At 35.0% G+C, this 20,722-nt stretch overlaps 1 protein-coding gene and 1 pseudogene across 3 annotated transcripts in view; both read left to right on the top strand.

Annotated features, from left to right (window-relative positions):
* The window catches only part of LOC120771899 (protein singed wings 2), a 58,309-nt gene that overhangs the window by 9,927 nt on the left and 27,660 nt on the right, over positions 1–20,722 (top strand). The window lies entirely within an intron of this gene.
* Positions 18,868–19,068, top strand: LOC120773164 (annotated as a pseudogene).

The raw sequence follows: 20,722 nt of genomic DNA, 5'->3' as shown, positions 1-20,722 counted from the left end.
TGAGAAAATACTCGTCAATGTCAATTTTGTTGTTGGCGGTGTTTCCTTTGGATGTACTGTATTCTCTGGGTTGAAATACACACTTTGGCCTTCTCCGAATGAACTGCGAGATGCACAACAGTAGGAAAAGGTCCATGAACCATATTGGTTTTCATCACTTTGTATAATACTGGATCTTTCTCTGCATCAGGAATTTCCGCAGAAATGATTTCATCAATTTGATCTGGTGTAACCATCATCCACCAACCAAAGAAGAGTGTGTGCGTGAAGCAAACTTCTCTTTTGCCACTCAACAGAGTACATCTAGCATCTAACACCACCACATAAACTACATTAGTCTAAGATAAAGTCCATGAAACATCGTAACTGAAAAGTCGTGCTGTGACATCGTGACGATCGCTTGCTGATTGACCGCGATCCTGGGAGTACTTCTTGCCTTGCCTTGAACGCCGACCGATATTACGGCGGCCTCTTCGTGGCTTCATAACAAATTTCAATCTGCAATTGATCACTTTGTGTGAAACACACATAAAGTTTTCACTGAATAATTTTCAATAATTTTTCTTTTCAATAGCTGGAATAAAAAAGCAAATGACCGAAATTGAATTGATTGAAATAATTTACAAATCAAAATATTGAAAATCAAAACAAAAAAATTTGTGTGGAAAAAAGTTAATTTTTGGAATTGTCCAATTTGGAAAATAGATAGTAGTCGATTCTCAGACCTACTGAATACGCATATAAAATTTGGTAAAAATCGGCAAAAGCAAGGAAATTTTATGTATTAGAATATGTATGTACATATATGAAAATAATTCTATAATGAGTGTCTGTGAATGTGAATATACATATGTACATATGACAAAACTTTGTACTCTTTGTTTGAACGTTATTTAATTACCCAGGTGTTTTGGTGCTAAGACAACAAAAATAAAAGAGAAGTGGAGTTGTGGAGAAAATACTTTACTACTTTGACTTTGAAACTAATTTCATTCAAACTGGTGCAAAATACACTATATGTATGCTTTCATATATTTCATAAGTAGCCCATATACTACAAAAGGTTTTAAATATGTTAGGTTAGGTTATACTGGCCGGCTGTCACGCCATATATAGGCCTACTGGTCATTAGTAATGCCAGATGGAGGTTCAGTTTAGTTTGAGGTGAAGTATGGGTCATATTTGATAGTTCTTTGAAGTGCGAAACTCCTAAATACTTACGACGAGTTTAGATAGTGCTGGACACAGCCACGGAAGGTCTCTCTTTTACCAAGCTCTCTTCACTTTCTGCATGAATCGTCTTTACTTATCCCCATCCGGTTCGCATGTGATGGCAGTAGATTGTGACCTATCAAGAGGCCAACAGCCGGCATTCCGTTGTGCCCTGATTTGCCTGTCAGCCCTTTCGGAAAAATTAATAACTTTTAACAAGTTAGTGAATAAACTAATTTTTCCGATAGAGAGCTTTACAAGCTAACAATGAATTGTAGTTTGACTACATTTCAAAATTTCCTTCCTTTAAAAAAACTACCCTAGTTTTTTCTATTCTAAACGAGCGATATTACACTGACGATAGATGAACTTTGGTCCGCAACTGTCAACTCTCTAAAACAAGCAAATGGAACTTTCAAAACCTGGTCCAACAGTTGAACCTCTGATAAATTTCATGTACATATATCGAAGCCACAAAATTATTCAGATTTTTTCCTCGGTTACATTCCAAGGTAGCCGCTTATTTTCTAAGTGTGATCCAAATTAGCACTTAAGAGTCATAAGCTAGTTAGTCAAAAGCAATCATTAATTTTCTGAGTCAACATCCGCGAAAAGGTGAAACACATCTACTCTTTTTGAAGATAGAATACCATACATTCCGAAAAGATTTTGAAATTGAAACGCCACTCTGCTCAGATAGTCAACAGAATCTCAAAAAATTATTGTTTGCTGTTACGTACATTCATACATATTAACAAGTAAATACATATATGTATACTATTTTAAATCAATGAATGGTCCATTTCATGCTACTTACATATATGTTAATTCGCATTTATGTACCTCAACAAAAAGAAAAACAACGAACACGTTTTTTAGAGAGCCTTTACTTGATAGCTGTATATTTATCTTTATTTATATCAATTTATCCTCCCGATCTGCACAAATTGTCCAATAAAAGCCAATGCATGTATTAATTGCATTTTCTTAATTTATTCATTTAACAATGAAAATAATTGGAAATTTAGCAAAATGGTTGTTGTTGTATATTTAAATGAAAATTAAAAGCTTATACCATAAATTACCTAAAAAGAGGTGTATTCGGTAAAGTTTACGCATTTATGTTCATTCGTTTAAATTAGTTTTAATTGATGTATATTTTTAAAATGAAGAACTTGTTTTTTAGAGGTCAAATATATATGACTTAACAATAAATACATATTAATATATTAATAAATGTTTAAGGTTTACAAAGTGCGTTCTAAAATAAACAGGACTTAAAAAAAAACAGAACAAATGGTTTTTTCGGCAAAATCAATTTATTTTATTTAAAATAGTCTCCTTGGTCCAAAAGCATGTCGAACGAGTCTTTTAGCTCGTTGGTCGGTGTGGCCACCGGTATGCCGGTGCAAGCCTTTTGAGTGGCCTCTACGTCTGCATAAAGCTTTCCTTTCATGGGCAAATGCATTTTTCCGAAAAGGAAGAAGTCGCATGGTGCCATATCAAGTGAATACGGGGAGTGGTTAATGGTTAAAATGTGATTTTTGGTCAAATAACACTGTGGAACATTTTTGGGATTATTGTCCAGGGGGTGAGAAATTCCAAGTCAGGGTGATGGTACTAGGTCAGTATAATAAAACCCTCAAAGGGTTTGGCTTTCGTATGTGTCAGTTTTTTTTATGACCTTTTACATTTTTTCCTTATCTTGATGTTTTTTCGCTTAGTTGTAACATTTTGGCAAAAACGTAGTTTAACATAACTCGCGAACCACTATTATCAATTTTTCCAATCCATTAGACGGTTGTAGCAGCTTTTACACACTATATTTGGTACCCAATTTTCGTTCACTATAACATAAGAAAAAATTTAAAAGGTCATAAAAAAACTAACACATACGAACACCAAGCCCTTTGAGGGTTTTACTGTACTGACCTAGTACCATCACCCTGACTTGGAATTTCTCACCCCCCAGACAATAATCCCAAAAATGTTCCACAGTGTAATCGGTCACAAGCGTCGCTCGATGAGAGCAATTTTTGGTCGTCAGTCAATTTGAGCGGAACAAACCGTGCACACACCTTTCGTAAGCCCAAATGTTCAGTCAAAATGAGATAAATCGATGTTTGGGAGATGTTCAATTTCCATGAATTTCAATTATGATTTCGGCTGATCTTTGATGAATTCACGCACAGTTTCGAAGGAATTTCCGGTGATCACGGATTTTGATTGGCCCACCTGTTGATCGTCATTTATGTTCTCATGGCCACTTTGAAACTGTTGAAACTACTCGTGCACTCTGCTACGGGATGGGTAATCATCGTCATAAACTTGTTTCAACAATTGAAATTTTTCGGTAAAAGTTGTATCAATTTAAAACAAAATTTTATGTTGGCTCTTTGTTCGAAACTCATATTCGCATCGATAACACAAACATACTGACACTTAAAACGAAATAACTTCATTTCTAATCAATGAAATGTCATGAAATTCTCACTGAAAAATCGATAAAGATAGCAGGTTCTAACGCACCAGTCGACATATAGATGGCGCCACCAGGGGGCATTAGATTCAAAAAGACCTGTTTACTTTGGAACGCATGTACATATAACTATTATATTTTATTATCCACAGATAATAACAGTTTCGTAAACTTATTCCTCTGACAGAATGCAGAGATAAAGAGATGACCAACTCTCCTGTCACTATAAATATGAGAACCGCTCACCTACCAAACTTTGACAGTTGACTGGTTTGGGTAGGTTTTGACGTGTTGCAATTGGAATGACTGGAACGGCCAGATTACATTTATCCAAAAATATATGTGAACGGAGGGATTTGTTGCCGCCGTTCAAGATCACTAATAAAAAATGTAGACCAATGAAAATCAAAGAAAATGCAAAATTTAAATACATATATTTCATGAAACGTTTTACAATTCGATGCATAGTCGAATTAATTTTCAATCACAAATGATTCAAAACATTCATTAATTGAGAACTAACAGGCTTAACTCACCTTATTAAGTATTGAAAGATCAAAAGTCAGTTGTTTTAATATTTACTTCATATCGGAATTGTACAGTTTCGTGAACAAAAAACACCTTTTGTGTGGTGGGAAATTCTAATCACTGTTAGGAAAAATTTATATAAGTTATACATGTATCTAAAAACAATTTTATTTAATAAGAAAACAAAAAGAAATTTTAAAACTTCACAATACCATATTGTGAAAATCAAATTTACGAACTTTTCCCTTTCGCCGCGCCCGTCTCAACACCGCACCGCTTAACAACTCTCCGCAGCGTTGGCGCATGGAACGTGCTGTGGCGTAAATGCATTTGTTGTTGTTCTTACCAATGTATATGTGATAAAACTGTTAATGGCGATAACACCAGTTGTAAAAATTAATTTCAGTTACAATTGCGAAATCTTTTCTCAAGTTGTGGGCTTTTATACGTACATATGCAACGCAGTTTTATATATATACACATATAAAAAAGAAATGATACTTGTGACCATAATATATATTTTCTTTAAACATTTGCAGTTCCATTTAATGAAAATGCTTATATAAATATATGATTATTGATATTTTTCGGTTTGGTTATTTTACCAAAATATTCAAAGAATTAAGGTTTTTTTCTATAATACGCGCTTTAGAGAGGGAACACCTATTTTTAAAAAAATAAAAAATCATCAAGTAAAAATATATTTGCACCATATGGCATTATTAATTGAGAGTGGCTAAGCCCACAAATAGAATACAAACGGTAATAGATGTGTGATGAGCGCTCATTTGTGCATATGTGTTTGAAGAAACAGTGGTTCATAAACTGAAGTTATTATAATTTTAATGTGTAGAAATGTTATCAGCGATTGAAAACAGTGTCCAAAATTTAAAAGGAAGCTCTGGTAGCATACAATGTCTGCTATGTAAAAAACATGTTCAGATGAAGAAATACAATATTCAGAGGCATAATGAAGCACAACACAAAGAATATGATCGGTATACAGGAGATTTTATTAAATAATTAATTTTGGAAGAAGCTGGAACTTTAACCAAAGAACATCCTCCGAAATATTTATTATACTCTTTATTATTTGTCTTACATTTTATAAATTTATAAACTTAAAAGTGTTAAACAATTTTATAATTGTTACCCACAGTGCAACTACCCATATATACGCGCACTCTCATTTGTAAACAAGGAGTGGTAAAATATGTTGCTCTCAATTCCCTTTCATGTTTACCCGCGATGATCCCCTCATCTAGCCTTCAAAATGTGCACGCGTGCCCGAACGGTGCAAAATGCCACTGAGGGCTAATATGCCCACCTCTGGTCTAAGGCAACGGTGCCATCTCTGAAGGAAATGTTCAGATCAGATCGCTATAGCGTTTAGCTGTCATACAAACTGAACAATCGGAATCAAGTGCTTCTATTGAAAGATTTTTCATTTCATGAGGTATCTTCACAAATTTGGCACGAGTTATTATCCAAGGCAATTTACAATGTCCAAATTTAATATGCTTTCCGTTAACTGATTCCAAAATGATTTTGAAATTTATTACTAAAGTTGATTCTTTCAAATTACCTTAGGAATATGAACATTTGTCAAGAATACCTTAGAGCGAATGTGCCATTCACAGAACACCATCAAGGATTCGTTTTTCGTTATACACGTTTGTTTGTAGGCATGTATGTATGTATTATTTCGATTTAATTGTATAGTCTCCCCACTTCTTTCCTCATAAAGACACAAATATATGTATGTATATTGAAAATATAGGAAAATTTGGGTATCTATGACGAAACATATAAAACTTTTACTTTGCATAAACTCCGGAGAACTGAACAATTATCCCAATGTCTCTCTCTCTTTGTCTGATTAAAATCTTTTAACTAGAGGGAATGTGTGTGCCCTAAGGTGCACATAATAAATCGAGCTTTGTATTTGACATACAGAAAATATAGGAATTGCAAGCAAATTCCCTTTAACACATACATATATCTCACAACAAGACCTCCGGTCGAAGAAATATAAGTATACGGTTACCGAGAAAAATACTTAGTAAGTAATCACAACATTTATGAGTAACTGAAGACCCTCGAAGGAAAATGTATCTAAATTTCGTTCGATGCACAGCTTTTGATAGCGTTTTTACACAGGCCGCCAAGCGACCAACTGATCAAACTATTTCTTGAGCATCGAGCGCATTGTCCCCATTTGCGCAGCACACGAATTTACGCTCGGATCGACGTAAACCCGTTTTCTCAATTTTGTAGCAAGTCCAAGGAATTTTATAATATTTATTGGACGGTAAAGAGCGAAGATAAAGCAATATTTTTCCTATTTATGGTTTCAGATAAAGCCATTTAAAGGGTAACTACACCTAACTAACTACAAATTTTGGCTAATATTTATCAGCACCCGTTTTCTCAATTCTGTTACAAGTCCAATGCATTTTATAAAATTTATTACATGGTAAAGAGGGGAGATAAAGCAATATTTTTTCTATTTATGGTTTCAGATAAAGTAGTCCTCACCAACTACAAATTTTGGCTAATATTTATCACAAACCATTTTCATACGAAGGTTTCAGTGTTTAATTTTATTATCGCAATACAAATTAGCATACCCGCTACTGTTAGTATAACAGTAAATATTTTCTAAAAATAAATTGCTTCAATTATTTATACTGACTACACAAAAAAAAAAAATTTACAGAACATAAGTTACAAACAGGTCTGCGAACATACATTGTGACAAAAAAAAACCCGGAATTTGTGAATAAATCGCAAAATATTTTATTATTCATCAATATTTATTTTGTCGCTTTCAAAATTATTCCCACCAGATATAATACACTTATACCAACGATTTTTCAACGATCGACTGAAACGGGTTCCACGGAGCGGTAATTTATTTTTGTGAACAAGAAAAAAACTCGGTCACAATTGTACTCTTTAAAAAGAATCAGCTTTATCAGGACGAGTCGAGCAAGAAAGCGTTTCATACTCAAAATATCCTCCAAATCATTCGAACGGACTGAGAGATGTAGAGCTCTCTTGCCATTTCTCTAACACTTGCCTGACGATTTTCAAGCACCATATCCTTCACTTTTTAAATTTTCATCAGTTGATGAACTGGAAGGTTGTCCAGAACGAGGCATGTCTTCCAAGACGATCTCTCGACCGTCTTGGAAGACTTTGTCCCACTCGTAGGCTTGTGTTTTTGATAAAACTGAACACCATAAGCCTTTACCAACATTCGCAATGATTCCGCATATGGAATTTGGTTAGAAGTACAATATTTTACACAAATTCTATGTGCAATATTTTTATCCATTGTAAAAATTGCAACGCACTACTGAGGTGTACTGACTCAAGCAGCTGCTGAAAACAAACTGGTTGACAGATCGCGTTAATATTTGGCCTAGTAAGTGAGGACAAAATATAACAAAATACTTTTTTTTCGGAAATATCGTTTACCCGGGGAATATAATTACAATTTCCGGGAGCTTTTTTTGTACCAATGTATTATATATACATATGTATGAGTACATACATATAACTAATAATAATAATAGCTCCAGTATAAAATATACATATATATATAAATCAAACATTTGCTTTATGGCGCACACTTAACTGCAGAAAGAAGAGAAAAAGAATAAAATAAAATGATAACAAAAACGATTTTATAACATATTCATTTGAAAAATATTAAACCAAAAAGGAGTTGAGTAATCAAGTGGCGAGCAAACATCAGTGTTGGGTATTTTTGCGCACTAGACTTTAAGTCAACTTGCACCAATTATGTTTATAAGAATTGCTTACTACTTATTAAAATCTTATCTGAACAATGTTTGCATACAAATATATACCCACGCAATCTTAAATTTTAATTTAAGATTTCTTAAGAAATTTTATTTACCGTAAGATACTCACTTTAATGCTAGCAGATCACCGTGAAATACTCCCACCTGTTGAGGTAAAATGCGGTTATGAGACTAGTAAGGAGGAGCTAGGTGGCGGAGAAACCAAACATTTTATACTCTAAAAAACGAAAATTTTGCGTAAGAATTCAACATATTTCATTTGAAGAAGTTGTGAATGGGTTACATTCATACGTATTTGCTAATATATTAACTTATAGTATAGGTCATAGATTCGCTTAGTTTCATTTCTGCATTTTGCTTCGCGTTTGAAATATTTATATCGACATCAACCTAATGTTAAAGGTTAATGTTAAAGTGAGATATATGCGATATACATTACGATTGTAAACACAAAGAGTCTACACTTTTCTATATAATATAATAAGGTATTTTAGGAAAAATTCAACCATGCAATTTTATAAAGATAACTCCCACATTGCCCGATATATTCGCCATGAAGTCGGTTAGAATAATGACAACGATTGTATGTGATGCGGGGTTGGGGTCTGTTTCTTCCATTTTCGCTTTCCCACTATAATCTATGTATATAATATTTAACCTTTACTTTATTTTGTATGCATAGATATCTTAAGTATTTACCGATAAAAGCCAACAAGTAGTTGCAAATATGGTATATGGAGACATGGATATGGTAATATGGAGGTGTTGACCAGATTTCATCAATATATGGCGGATATATTGTATATGTATTTTAATTTCATTAGGATAGCTCACAGATTAATCTATACATATAGTATAAAGTCAACCAAAAGTTTAAAAATCATTATATAATGCTTCGAGTCAATTTGACTGATATTTTTTTTTTGTAAAAAACTTAGCTTGTAATAAGTACATTGAACCATACAGTGCGGGACATGCACACGAGATAAAGAGATGACCAACTCTCCTGTCACTGGAAATGTGAGAACCGCTCACCTACCGAACTTTGACAGTTGACTGGTTTGGGTAGGTTTTGACGTGTTGCAATTGGAATGACTGGAACGGCCGCATTACATTAATCCAAAAATATATGTGAACGGAGGGATTTGTTGCCGCCGTTCAAGATCGCTAATAAAAAATTTAAACCAATGAAAATCAAAGAAAATCCAGAATTTAAATATATTTCATGAAACGTTTTACAATTCGATGCATAGTCGAATTAATTTTCAATCACAAATGATTAAAAACATTCATTAATTGAGAACTAACAGACTTAATTCACCTTATTAAGTATTGAAAGATCAAAAGTCAGTTGTTTTAATATATCATAAAATCTTAAAAAAGGATTTAAGTAGTTTCACCATATATTAAAAGTCCAATATATAATAATTTGCAATCGTAATAAATGTTGGGTGTTTTAATTTAAATATCCAAAAGATCTTATTTTGTTCGATGGAAAATGTCATAAAAAACGCTAATTTTGAAGCGCTCTCACACTGGAATAAGTTGGACATCCTTTTATTCCTGGTGTGGGTGTGATACCAGGAATTTAACTAGTCTGGTCATCATGATAATTTTCATATATACTTATGTATATAGAATTATGACCTCAGATGGCAGGCAGAAAAATTTAAGCCTCATAGTTTTATTTTGTAAACCAGGTGTACCGGTATCAGTTTAAGGTTCGGTCTTAAAACAAGCGGATCCCTATAAAAATGTGAAGAAAACTTTATACTACTCGCCTAGCGAAGTTTTGTGCTGGGTTTGGAACCCGCCAGGTAGAAACCACTCCCAATAAAAAAGAAACGACAGCCTCGGATGAAAATTCCCACTTTTGATGACGACTACAGCCAACCTAAACAGGACTGTGATTTAAGGAATGGGAAGGTGCCGCTGCCCATCTGGTTTAACCCGTGATTTTCTTCGTTTAGGATTCTTAAAATAAATCCATTTTTCATCGCCAGTAACAATTCGACGCAAAATTGGTTTTCTTTCGTGTCTTTGAAGCAAAATTTCATAACAGTTTTTTCGGTTTTCCATTTTCCACAGTTTTGGATTTTCGCCATAGCTTTCAAACGATCTGAAACTGTTTGTTGTGTAAAATTTAACATGACTACCTTTTGATTTTGACCCAACGTATTATCTTCATCCAATATTGTTCCCAGTTTGTCGTCTTCAAACGTTTTTGGTGGTCTTCAAAATATTTACCTCTAAACCGTTGAAACCACCTTTTGGAAATACTTTCCGCAAAGTCATCACTTTTTGGTACGAAATTTGACATTTTCAACGCAATGAAAAAATATGATTTTGTTTGTTCAATGACGGTAAGGTTATGTTTGTTTATGTTTTGGTAAACATGTGTTGGATGCCTAAGTCAGTATAAGCTTACAATTTCTTTCCCGATTTAATCGTTTATTGACGATCTTAATGAGGTTTCAAAAGCATTATCGGTGGAAAATATGTATAAAAACCGCTCTACTTCTAAAACCTCACCAAACTTTAACTCTCTGAAGCCACCAGATGTAACTTTCTATTGTAGTCCTTCTCAGTGGCGGATCCACGGGGTTTTAGGTGTTAAAACACCCCCTAAACTCAGAGAAAAATATATGTTTGTTGATATGGGTTTGGAATGAGGTTATTGATCAAAAAAATCGCATCAAATTATAAGCAATTATAATAAGTTACAAGATTTTTTTTTCACAGATCGATGCACAGAGTGCGCTGACAACGAAGCGCGCTGATTAAATTTGAATTTGAAATATTAAGGGAGAACTATTGTGGTATTTATACATATCTTGCTTCGTTCTACTTAAATCTCCCTACAATTGCTGTTATCAGTGGTTGGCAGCGTTATTTGATTTTTTTTCAGCAAAAGGATTTGCACATGTTTTTGTGTGCTGAAAATGATTCACAAGCGTAAAACTAGAACGAGTAAGGAAGGACTAAGTTCGGGTGTCACCGAACATTTTATACTCTCGCATGATAAAGTGATAATCGAGATACTGTTATTAGCAACTTTTTTGCGAGAGTATAAAAATGATGCCCTCTGAATTACATGAAAATGTCTGAGAGATTTACCGATATTTTCGGTGAAAAATTAGGTTATGTTAGGTTAGGCACTGAGTTCTTCGTGTTCGATATCAGGGACCTTGAAAAGTTATAGTCCGATCACGACAATTTTTCCACAAGGGTTACCTCAGCTCAAATACCATATTTGTGTAAAGTTTTATTTCGCTATCATCATTGGTTCCTAATGTATATATTATACAGAGAAGTTATCAGATGGAATTCAAAATAGCGTTATATTGGAAGAAGGCGTGGTTGTGAACCGATTTCACCCATATTTCGTACATGTTATCAGGGTGTTAAGAAAATATTATATACCGAATTTCATTCAAATCGGTAGAGTAGTTCCCGAGATATGGTTTTTGATCCATAAGTGGGCGACGCCACGCTCATTTTCAATTTTTAAAAAAAGCCTGGGTGCAGCTTTCTTCTGCCATTTCTTTTGTAAAATTTAGTGTTTCTGACGTGTTTTGTTAGTCGGTTAAGGCACTTTTAGTGATTTTCAACATAACCTTTGTATGGGAGGCGGGCGTCGTTATTATCCGAATTCTTCCATTTTTAAACTGTATATGGAAATGCCTGAATGAAACGACTCTGTAAAGTTTGGTTGACATAGCTATAGTAAATTCCGAGATATGTATAAAAAACTTAGTAGGGGGCTGGGCCACGCCCATTTTTTCAAAAAAATTACGTCCAAATATGCCCCTTCCTAATGCGATCCTTCGTGCCAAATTTCACTTTAATATCTTTATTTATGGTTTAGTTATGACACTTTATAGGTTTTCGGTTTCCGCCATTTTGTGGGCGTGGCAGTGGGCCGATTTTGCCCATCTTCGAACCTAACCTTCTTATGGAGCCGAGGAATACGTGTACCAAGTTTCATCATGATATCTCAATTTTTACTCAAGTTACAGCTTGCACGGACGGACAGACAGACATCCGGATTTCAACTCTACTCGTCACCCTGATCACTTTGGTATACATAACTCTATACCTGACTCTTTTAGTTTTAGGACTTACAAACAACCGTTATGTGAATAAAACTATAATACTCTCCTTGGCAACTTTGTTGCGAGAGTATAAAAAGGCAAATTTGATCGACTCTTAACGCTACTCTGCCGCATCAAATAAGCCTCTCGGACTTTATTTTCTGTTAAATGATATTTTTTACAAGTGAAGGAGGATGTTTTGCTCTTTGCGATTATTCAGTTCCAATTTTGTAACTTACACTTTTGTTATAGATTTTATTTTAGTTTTTTTTATTTTATAAAAGCTACATAATAATACAATTTATTATACAAACTTAAGAAAATACGCAGCACTCAGCATCATGGGCTATCGGCCGACTGGTTATGTTATATGCGTCGAAGAAGGTCGCTGTCTTTCAAAAAGTTGTAGATTTTCGAAATGTTGTTGCTTGAGGGATCCATCAATAAAATTATTGGATCAGTATTATTGAAGTTTGACAGTCTATGAGTTTGAAGTGCTGGACAATGTTGCAGAAGATGCAATAGATTTAAATCTGAATCACAAAATGGGCATTGGTTGATCTGAGTGCCATTTAGTATGTGAGCGTGTGTGATAATGGAGTGGCCAATGCGAAGTCTGATATATGGAATGATATAATTAGATGAAAGCGATGACGGAAAGGATGGTTTGATACGATTTGAATTTATTCTAGAGTAGTGGTGTCTGTAATTCATCCAATCAAGCGCCAATTTAGTGGATCTTTGTTGAATAATAAGCCGTTTTATATCACTCTTAACAAACAAGGCAGATGTAGTTGTTGGAGTGATGCACACCTCCTTAGCCACCGAGTCCGCAAAAGTATTTCCAATGATTCCAGAGTGACCGGGTATCCACATTATTTTTAGTCTATGTGCTAACGAAAACAGCAGCGATCTAATGCCAATAATGACGTCATTGTAGTTACTGCGGTTTTTTAAAGCTTGAAAACACGATAGACTATCTGTACAGATGATGAATTTACCAAGGTTTTGTTGGGCATACTGGACAGATTTGAGAATACCCGTAGCTTCAGCGGTAAAAATTGAACAAAATGGAAATAATAAACCATACGATATTCTTTGTTGGTTATCATCAACTACAGCAAAAGATGTATGCGACGATTTGGAGCCATCAGTATATATAAACTGCCAACCAAAAGATTTGAAGTGCGCAGATAATTCCAAAAATCGAGATTTATACACAGTGCTTGGAGTGATGGATTTGCGAAGAAAAGTAAGATCACTAATGAAAGAAGATTCATTTACTTTCCACGGTGGAATATATTTACTGCAAGGCAGCAATATTTTAAGCGGCAACTCATTGGTTTTAGCAAACAAAGCACTTTTAAAAATAGAAGACGGTATTTTAGGAGACCTCTTTCTGCAAAGTGATGATTGAAAGTCCTTTTTTATAGTAAAGTTCGTGCTGAGTATGAGTTTTGAATAAAGCTTATTTAAGCTATCTTCCACTGCATCTTTTAGAGAAGGTAGGCCAGCTTCCGTCAGTATGTTTTTAATTGGCGATGTTGGAAACACTCGAAGAGAACAACGAACTGAAGAATGATAGGGCGCAGCAAGCATCTTTAGATGATTCTTAGAATGATGTCCATAAATTTCCAAGCCATAATTAATTACAGATGAGATGAGGGCTTTAGTGACGTTGACCAGTAAAGCCGAGCCGATGAGTGAGCGCTTACATGAGAGGTATTTAATAATATTTAAATTAACAAAAGTCTTTTTCTTATATACTGACAATGTTTCTTAAATGTATACTTAGAGTCTAATACAATACCAAGGAACTTAATACTATCTGTACACAAAATGTTTGTATTATCAAATGTGAGCGTTGGGATAGTACATTGATGTTTTTTACAAATATGAAAAAGTTTCGATTTAGGAAAAGATATTGATGTGCCTGAAGTAGAGGACCAACGAGAAAGACGCAATAAAATTTCAGAGAAAGTAATTGTTACTGAAGTCAAATTTGAAGTTTTTGAAAATAAAATTAAATCATCAGCATAAATCTGATGCCGGATAGTAACAAAATCAGATAGAATGGTACTGATTTCATCAAATGCAATAGTAAATAGGATCACCGAGAGCGGTGACCCTTGTGGGGTACCATTATCTAATGGTAGAACAGAGGATGAAACATTGGATATGATAACACTTAATTTACGGTTGGATAGGAAAGATTTGACAAAGTTAAAAATACGAGAACCCACTCTCCACCTACTAAGCTGTCTTAACACTACATGAATCCCAATCCTGTCAAATGCTTTTAGGAAATCTAAAGAAAGAATAGAAACATGATTTTTGTGGGACAGAGTATCAGAGATAAAGTGATCAAGGTGCAGGAGAGCATCCAACGTACCCTGCCCCCTCTTGAACGCAACTTGGTTGTGCGAAATGAGATTATTAGATTGAGCATACCAGGCGAGTCTAGTAGCAATAATCTTTTCAATCAATTTACCAAGGCAAGGAAGAAGGGAAATGGGACGATAACTGCTGACCACACCAGGAGGTTTACCAGGTTTTAAAATAGGAATAATCGCGCTAGTCTTCCAGAGGACAGGGTAGTTGCCACTGAGAAAAATACTATTGTAAAGTTTGACTAGACGGGATATAAGGAATGGAGGAAGGTGCTTGATGATAAGGTAAGAGATTTTATCAATGCCTGGAGTTTTGCCCTTGACTGACGAGAGGGCTAAATTAAAATCAAGTTCAGATATATCGGCATCTAAATATTCAGCTGATTGAGATAAGGTGGAAGGAGGAAGGTAAGGAGAGCAAAGAGAAGAAAGCTTACTAGAGGAAAATCGTGGAAGAGAAATTGAGTCCAAAGAAATATTGGAAAGGCGGGTGGCAAACTCTAAGGCTATATCTTTGGGATATAGTAGAGTGCCCCGAGGAGTATTTAAATAAGTGATAGGAGAAGAAGGTGATAAACCAGCCAGTCTTTTCATATCAGTCCAGATTTTTCTAGAATCCGAAGAAGAAGTGATATTATTCGTAAATTCTTGGAAACAATGAACCTTAGCAGCCTTAGCTTTATGGCGAAAAAAGTGCATTGGATTTTTGTAAGCTATTAAGTTTGCACTGCAGAACGTAAACGTTTAAATTGATGCCATGCGATCTGTTTCAGATTTCTTAGTGCAGAAAGCTCATTATTCCACCAAAGAGGAGCAAGCTTGACTGGTTTAGAAGAAGAAAGGGGAAAAGAATAGTTAGAAGCAGAACGTATAATTTTTTGGATTCTAGAAGCCTCTTGATTTATATTGGAAGAAAAGGGGAAATAACGTGAATGCGAAAAACAGGCTTCTTCAAACCTATCCCAATCAGCCGAATCAGTTTTTAAACCGAGATCTGGGCTTAAAAAATGAAATGAGGGCGAGAAGTAGATATTTTGAAAGGATGGGAAAATGATCACTGCCATGGAGATCATCAATACAACACCAGGATATTTTTGAGGAGAGGGAGGCAGAACATATGGAAAGATCAATATTAGTGAAGGTAGAGTGAGTGGAAAAATGGGTGGGGGAACCATCATTTAAAACAATGCAGTTGGATCTTAGTAAGGCATCCTCAATGCTACGTCCCTTGGAGTTAGCCGAAGCAGAGCCCCAAAGGGGACTCCAAGCATTGAAGTCACCACACAAGATAAAAGGATTTGAACCGGAAGGAATAAGATTTAAAAATTCAGTAGTAGAAAATGATTGATCAGGAGGGGAATAAGCACAGATGATTGAAATTTTATAGGGGGCGAGGATCTCAATAGCTACAGAAGAAAAAATTGAAAGGGGTATGGGAAGTAATACGTGAGGTAGATTTCTTTTAACTAGGATGGCAACTCCCTGCTTGTTGGTGGTGTTATGTGGGAGATTAATAAAATATCCCACATAAGCCCTAGGGGTAAAAGCTGAGGCATTATAAGATAGGTGAGTTTCATTCAACAGGATAATAGATGGATTGTACGATCCCATAAGTAACTCTAAGTTAATATAATTATTAACATAACCGTTAATGTTCCATTGAAGAAGTGTAATCATATCATATGTAAACTTATAAAAGAAAAAAGTTAAGCTACGAATATTTTATTTAAACTAAATGTCTTCATTGCAAGAGAAGGAAAATTGGGTAATGCAAGAGGATCTTGCGAGCAGGAGAAGGGTGGGGGAGGGTGTGATAGGACAGGAGGAAAGGATATTGAGAGGAGAGTCAGAGATGGATAAAGGGGAAAAGAGAGGGGAAGGAGAAGTGACAGAAGAGGAGGTAGGATGGGTTGGAAGGGATTGTTTAGATGAATTGATGTCTGTAGTTGTTGTTAGATTAGTTTTGGTAGGATTGTTGGATTTGTTATTAGGTGTTGTTTCATTATTGATTTGATTAGTATTGTTAGAAATTTTAGCTATAGAGGCAAAAGAGTTTGCATTAGAAGTTGTATGAGAAAATTGAATTTTATACTTGGTAACAGCTTCACGCATACTACATTTATAAATAGTTTTAATTTTTAATATTTCTTTGGATTGTTGATATTTAGGGCAAGTATTAGATGATGCCGGGTGGTCGCCCGAGCAATTTGCACACATTATTCTCTTACATTCAGTAGGTGGGGTATGATCGGAAGGGAGGTTGCATGAGACACAAGAAGGTGAATTACGGCAGTATTTTGCTGTGTGGCCAATTAATTGACATTGCTTACAACGCATAGGATTATGGGTAATACGGACGGACAGTGAAGGTTCCTCCAGGCAACATCAATTCTTTCAGGAAGTTTGTATTTATCAAAAGTTAATAAAACTACACCCGTAGGATTACGGGAGCCGTCAGCAATTCGTGAAAACTTATGTACAGCAGAAACACCCTGCTCCTTAAGACCATCAACAATATCTTCTTCTGATAAGTTATTCAGGAATGGGGCGTATATGGTGCCTTTAACCGTATTCAAAGTATTATGAAGCTTGACATTGATATGACCTCCGCCAGGTAAAATTTTTGCAGAAAGAAATTTGCTAGCTGTTTTGTTGTTATTTACAAAGAGCAGTAGGCTACCATCACGTAGCTCAGTAACTTTACTTACTTCCTTACTGATTGCTTGAATACCTTTATACGTAGCGAAGCTTGATAACGAATTAAGTGGCTTGTTGTCGTCCAGCGATGACATGACCAAAAATTTTGGATCATCCGTGTTTGAGACTGGTAATTCTGGAAATTGGTCTAACGGGATCGGATTTAGTTTTTTTCTTTTCTTTTTCATTATTGGAGATAATAGGGAAAACCTATTATCCCCTAATTTGGTGGCCCCAGGGGCCATAGTAAACGCGAATTTTAGTTTAACAAGTTAAGAAATTAAGTGATTGAAAAGATATAAAACGATAAAAAATTAATTCACAAACAAAGCACGAGCGTAATATAAACGCAGAACAAACCGTTATACCGTTTTAACAAACTCAATAAGCACAGAGCGAAAAGCAACCGGTTACGATGACAGTTCGACGGTGTATGTGTTTGTAAATTAATTATTTTTTGTGTCTTTGCAAATAGCAATTATGTTGCCGAGGGTCAATTGTGCAAATAATGCGCAGTATGTAATTACTATAAATTGGCACTTTACAGTGTCAGTAAACATCTTGTAAGAAAATCATGGTTTCCCTTATATGTGCTTTAAATGAAGAAGTTATTTTTTGCAGTTAATTCGCATCGAATTAAAGTTGTATTTGTAACTAGCGTTTCATCTTTCGTAATCTTCCATATTTTAGTCAAGTTGCTAAAAATATTAGATAAAAGTAAAGTAAATGAACACTCTGACTGTTTGTGGCGAGAGTTTTCATTTACTTTAATACGATAAGGCCAGCGGATATACCAACATAGTAATAAAATAACAATAGTTTAACGACGTTTGAAATAATATTACGAAAGAAGCTTGGTTGCAAAAATATGTTCTTTTTTAGTAATATATCATGCGCATTTTTATGCACCCATGCGCACTATGTATAACCTGCCCCTGCACACCATTTTGCGTAGTACATGGTCAACTTTGCAAGCTCCTCATTATCACGTGCTTAATTATTTGTCAAGTTGCATAATTAACTCATTCTTTTCAACAGTATAATATGATTTTTCGCAATTGAACTATTCTTATACCCATTTTTGTGCACCAGACAAAACGTGTCCTATAATAACTGAATTATCGCGAGGGAACTGCTATATTAAAAATACGTTGAGTAATAAAACTTTTCGTTTGTTTGTTTTGTTTTTAATAATTTTCCATTGAAAATATTTCACAAATTTATTTAATTTTCATTGCTTTACATTTTTTATAAGTGGTCTTGAACAATGAAGCAAGTCTCTGAGTTTACATATTTTTGAAGTTATACTTCTTATACGAGTTCGGAAAAGGTTGCGCAACCTTGCTCAATATGAATCTAATGCAACCTTGTCTGCGAAGATGTTCGAGCAGCAAGCGAAGCGGTGACAATCGACGATCGTTTGTTCGTTTCTTATGCTGTTGTTGTTTTTGTAGAACAATGTTTCAATTTTTGGTTAGTGACATATTCACATGTGTGCGCATATGTAAGTTTGTATGCTTGTGCATTATTGAAGTTATGCTTCTTTTTCTTTCGTTTGTCTTTCATTTCTGCGAATTCTCAACTATTTTGCGTATCTTTTGGTTGAAATACTCCGCGTTGACCGTTGAAAAATTAAGGCTATATTTACAGGATCATTTCTGTAGTTAGCCTTCATTTACATTTTTTGAAAATCGACCCGCGATGACGAGGTATATCGTTTTATCTGACAGCGTGAGGTTTAAGAGTTCATTTCTAATTTTGTCTTGTGGCATATTAGAAATGATGTTTCTTCGAAAATCGTTCGCTTACAACGGATAAAACGACTTCTGAGTGGTGATTTTAATGAATAAATTCCTTTTGGTTGAAATGCTCTGCGTTGGCCGTTGAAAAGTTAAGACTATACTTCTCAGGATCATTCATTTCTTCAAAGAAATATGCATATTTGCATTATTTCGTTGTCATTTCCATATTCGTAGCAATAGAATTTCTATGGCATAAGTAAAGTAATGGCCGCCCCTTGTCACCCCTTGCCGCTGTAGCAGCTTCCCCTACAAACATGCGTAAATATGTATGTATGTATACGTATGATCGTGAATACATATCGACGCAGATTTTTGCGAGAAGCACCAGAAAGTTGTGCAATTTATGATTCTTGGCTTTTGCCATCGTCGCGAAAAGACGACTTGTTGGCAAAGGCATGCTCGGGGAGATGTTACGGCCTCTGCGCCTGCGTTCATGAATGAAATCGTTTTTGTTGCAAAAATTTACTACACTTGTTCTTCGCCAATTTGGCTGCCATATTGACTTGTGAAGATCAATTTTTTGTTGGTGACATATTCATATGTGTATGCATATGTATGTTTGTATGCTTGTGCATTATTTGTTCGGCAATGTATGCAAATATATGTGCATATAAGTATAAGAGCACGAAAGAAAGCAGAGCGGGAAAAGGAGAAATTGGAAATGATAGCTGGCAGTCAAACGAGGAAGAGGAAAACAGCTCCGGAATATCAGAGAGCGTGTAAAAAAGATTCAACGTTTGCTGTTCCATCAATCTCTGCGGGAGCATCTATAACTACTGATGAATCAACGATCGTCAATTCGCCGATAACTGCTGGGCCTTCAACGCGTGTTGATGGATTACAAAAGAGAGATGATTACGCTGCATATTCTCTTCCGCAATGAAGAGACAGAACTACTTTTCTAGTCAAAGTTCCTTCATTTAGACTTTGCTTTATTCTTCATTTTAAGTGCATAATAAATTTATAAAATGTGAATTTAAGTTTTCTAGTTTTCTTTCATACAAAATGATATGCATTTCTTGGAATATCACTAAGAAGTATAACTTCATCCACGCGTAGGGACTCCACGCACCTTTTTTTTTTGGTAAGATTTCAATTGGAAACGAACGATGGCCAGTCGCAAATGATATTTTAGTAGAAACAGCGAACACCGCAAAACCGCAGCCCGAATCAGCTGATACGACCTTTCTTATGAGAGCGCATTGTAAGTGATTAGCCAACACAGCTTCTACCTCCCGCTTTACCGTACGTTACCGTAGAGTTTCCCACGATTTGAATTTTGCCCGTAGAAACGATTCAGCTGATTGCTCTCTCACAACGCAGGGCTGCCAGTCTCGATATACTGTAATAATAATAAAAATTGTAAATTTGAAATTTTCTTAAACTAACTCAAAATCAGAGTCGAACGCTATTATTTATAAATATATAAAGTATTTTTAATAGTTTGATTTCAGTTTTGATATTTTATATTATGAAAAATTGTAATTGAAAAGTTAGTTGTGTTCAAAACTATATATGCGTATTGAGCAATAGCAACATTGTTCTAATGAAAAGGAAAGAGAACGGCTGATTTCAACGTTGCCACTACGGGCTCAACTTTTGACAAATTTTTTTCACTACGGGCGGTAACTAAGTTATTTATATACATTATAGGGTCTCCAACATTTCCTTAAACTAAAAAGTGAAA

The sequence above is a fragment of the Bactrocera tryoni genome, chromosome 3, assembly GCF_016617805.1.
Source record: "Bactrocera tryoni isolate S06 chromosome 3, CSIRO_BtryS06_freeze2, whole genome shotgun sequence".
Lineage (NCBI taxonomy): Eukaryota > Metazoa > Arthropoda > Insecta > Diptera > Tephritidae > Bactrocera > Bactrocera tryoni.
Note: the sequence above shows the minus strand (reverse complement) of the source record. Positions and strands in the feature narration are given on the sequence as shown.